This window comes from Lynx canadensis, chromosome B2 (assembly GCF_007474595.2).
Source record: "Lynx canadensis isolate LIC74 chromosome B2, mLynCan4.pri.v2, whole genome shotgun sequence".
NCBI lineage: Eukaryota > Metazoa > Chordata > Mammalia > Carnivora > Felidae > Lynx > Lynx canadensis.
This window is the reverse complement of record NC_044307.1, coordinates 52,821,937-52,825,884: the sequence shown is the minus strand read 5'-3', so window position 1 is coordinate 52,825,884 and position 3,948 is coordinate 52,821,937. Positions and strand designations below refer to the sequence as shown.

The 3,948-nt window shown below is 35.4% G+C and overlaps 1 non-coding gene across 1 annotated transcript; it reads right to left on the bottom strand.

Moving 5' to 3' along the window:
- Nucleotides 1–834: 834 nt before the first annotated feature.
- LOC115515081 lies at nucleotides 835–941 on the bottom strand. Its single transcript, XR_003969147.1, has one exon. It is a non-coding gene; the product is annotated as a U6 spliceosomal RNA (small nuclear RNA).
- Nucleotides 942–3,948: the final 3,007 nt, after the last annotated feature.

Below are 3,948 nucleotides of genomic sequence, written 5' to 3'. Positions count from 1 at the left end.
GCAACTCAGGAGACATCAAGTTCCAGATGGTGTAGCTGCAAGATACAGAAGCTTTATAGCCAGGGTCCCCATGTGGACGACACCCTGCGAAACTATGTGGGCCATGTAAGCAAGAATGAGAAACTTTTGGGGGTAAGCTGAGATTTGGGGGTTGTTTTGTTGCTGCCTATCTTAATTAAATACCCTAAGAATCAAAAGAACATAGGAACTGGATTCAGACGATTTGGTTGACATCCAACTTAATAACTCTGTCAACCTGGATAAGTCCCTTAAATTTGTTGAGTTTCTTATGCTTCCTTTCTAAAATAGAGATGATAAAAAATATTCTGTATCTACTTGAAAGAGTGACTACGAAGATCAAATTGCATAGTGTATGTTGAGTCACTCTACAATATATATTCATAAATGTGGTGACACAATTTTGATTTCTTTGATATTGTGATTTTCTGATTAAGGGACTTTCTTTTCCTAATCACCTACATTCCATATCCATAGAAAAAGTAGATAAGAAGACCAAAGTTAGAATATAGGAATGAACGAGACGCCATTCTTTATTTGTTTTAATCTACTATAGGCATACTGTGGCTCTGATAATTAAATTCAAGATTTCTTAGAGTTAAGTATTCCAGATTCAAGTTCATGACATCCAGCTGTTTCAAATTTGTCTATATGTTTTCCTCTTTACTTTTGAGCATCAGAAAACCAAGACCCTGTCTTCGATTTCTTTTAGCACAAGTTGGAATACGAAGTAAACTATGTGTTCAGAGAGCATCAAACCAGTTTCTCTTATTTCTTACATTCTTTTTTTATGCTTTAAATTATTTATTGAGCACAAAAAATATGGAACGCTTCACGAATCTGAGTGTCATCTTGGCTCAGGGGCCGTGCTAATCTTCTCTGTGTTGCCCCAGTTTTGGTATATGTGCTGCCAAAGTGAGCACTAGTTCTTGAATTCCTAAATCAGATTGCCCAGTCCAACAAAACAAAGAGACCAAGAAAACCAGTAGGCATTGACTGGACATCTCCTTTACTCACTGAATGGGCAAAACTAAGAAGAGAAACCAACATACAATTAGCTTTCTACATTTTGCACTATGAAATCTGACCACGCTTTGTGTTCTGCCCACATAAAAGATGATGGGAATATGGTGTGACGTGACGTTATCACCTAATCTCTCCATTGAATAAGCAAAGACAGTGCAATCATTAGATGTTCTAGGTAATGGCTAAAAGTAGGCTCTCTGAAGCTGGCTCCACTGATAACTGAATTACCTTGAGCATGCAACTTGTTTATACCTGTTTTTCATCTATAAACATGATATAAAAATAGCACATAACTCACACAGTAGGTTTAAGAGTTAATGGGTCCAAATCTGTGTTTCTTTCTACGGAATACCACATTTAAGTGGACCAATTATGGTTTATGTCTAAATTGAAATGTAATCTGCTACAAAATTATCCTTCCTTATTTCTGGTAAAAGTCTTTTCTTCTTGTTACTCAAATAGGAGAACTCTATGTGATGTGGGTTTTGTTGTTGTTGGTTGGTTGGTTGTTTTTTGTTTTTGATGCTGCACCTACATCTCCTTTCAAACCCAACCAGTAGCCCAAACTGGTCAAATATTGTCACAATAGAGTCTCTTCCACTTCCTTTTTGTCGCCATTTCACAAATCCAGGCCCTCATCTTCCCACTGCCTTAATGCTCTGGGCTTTCTACCACACGTTCTGCTGTCAGTGACTTTCACCTCACCCTTGCTAGAGTGGATAGAAGAGCTAGTCTTATATTTCTCTTCAAAGATATAGTTTTGAAAAAATAGACATTTGGGCTCATTTCTACCACTAAGAGTATTAAATTATTTAAGGAAGAAATCATTAAAGTAATGAAGTGGTAGGGTTTTTTTTGCCCAATATAGTAAGCCACATATGAATTTATAAGAATAGCAATGTTCCATTTTATATATACTGCATATAAATTGAATGGCCACACACTCATACACACACATATATGTACATATACATATGTATATATATTTATATATATAATGTGGCATTGTTTTGTGTGTATATATATATATATATATGCGCACGATATACATTTTAATGTCTTCCTTCTTAGAAGGTACAATGATTCTTCACCAATAGATGGGTATCTATGCTAGCATGAAAATGGATGTGAGTCATGAATTCAGATCCAGTAAGAAATTCCTGAGTTTCAGATTACTATACAATATTTGAAGAAAGCTTTGAAATGGGTATCGTATTTTTACATTGGACATTTGTTATTTGACTTGATGCATTCCCTTTCTGAATTTTATAAGGGCCTCCACATTACCTACACACACACACACACACACACACACACACACACACACACACACACACAGACTTATAGAGAGCAAACAAGGGTGAGGAATGTGCTTGTCAGCTTCAATTTTGTATAGATAAAAATGCATGAGACCAGGGGATGAAAACATAGGAGCAAAGGGACAGGAAATGTCAAGCTTGATAGGTTATGCTGAGGGAAAAGACTTACTCTAAAAATAAGTCCTACCATTTAACCTGCTGGTGTTAATTTGATTTTATATTCAGCAGGAATATTCTATCAGCGATTAAATCTAGATTGTTATTCTATCAAGCTAAGACTTTTGTTGTTCACTGAGCTGAGTATCTCAAAGCTCTTAATCTGTGATTGTCTTTCAGGGAAGTATTTAAAGAATTGTACGAATTCAACTACATAATACACTATCTTGTGGCTTAGTGCTACCCAAAAGTCTCTGGCGCCTTAAAAGTTATTGTCATTAATATGTTGTTTCCAGGTGAAAAACTCCCCCTTCCCCACAAGCATGACTCTTGAAAATCAACCTCAACCAAACATAAAACAATGCATTCCAAACGCTCTTGTTTTTCCTCATGATTTGTAAATTGAACACAAATGAGTGAAAAATGGAGATAGTCTGCAGCAGAGTTCCACCGACCCCTTCCATTGTCCCTCAATCATTTTTTCCTTCCCTCAGCCAGGAGAGCTGATTCTAGCTGGTAGCAGGTGTCTTATCAGAGTACCTCATCTGTGAATGACTGTTCACACCTAATTTTCCTAGCAGCATTTAATTTTAATGTGCTACATTCCCTCGTCTTCCTTGTTCTAACGCTAATCATTTAGTATCTCTGTTGTTAACCCACTCCAGGGATGGCATGCAGTGAGCCAACATTCCCCTTTTCTGTGCCCACAGCACATATAATCAATAGCCACATTCTTTCCTACTGAGTCTAGACATCTCTGGAATTCTTACCTCATTGAACTTCAGATAGTCTTCAACAGTCAATTATGGCTAAAACCTACTTGCTACTCCTGGGTTACTCATTCTCTTTAAGACACATGTGTTATAAAAGTTCAGGAGAAGTAATGATGGATCTCAAATTTATTTTTTTAAGTTATCCTTATTAAGTTAACTACATATGTATATATATATGTTTGTATCTATATAATTATCATACAGGCTCATTCTTATGACAGGCATTGACTCTTGTTCATGTTTACTCAAAAATACTATGAAATGAATTGAATATTATGAAATGAATATTATGAAATGGATAATCATGATATTAAGGATGGATATATATATATATATATACATATATAATGATATTAAGGATACATATATTATGATATTAACATATATAACATATATATATATATGTTTTTAATAGCCATAAATACAGGTGCAAAAAGTAACAACTTACTCAGTCTACAGAAAAAAAAAAAAAAAAACTACCAGAGTACAGCTTTAAGGCAACATGCTTTATTTTATGTTTCCCAAATGGGTTGTACTTAGCTTGATTATAACACTTGCCACATTGCTTTCTAATTGCTTCCTTTCCTGTTTCACTGACTAGCTCCTTAGAAGCAGGAGAGCCTCACTTCTCTTTGTATTGTCAGCACACTATTCAA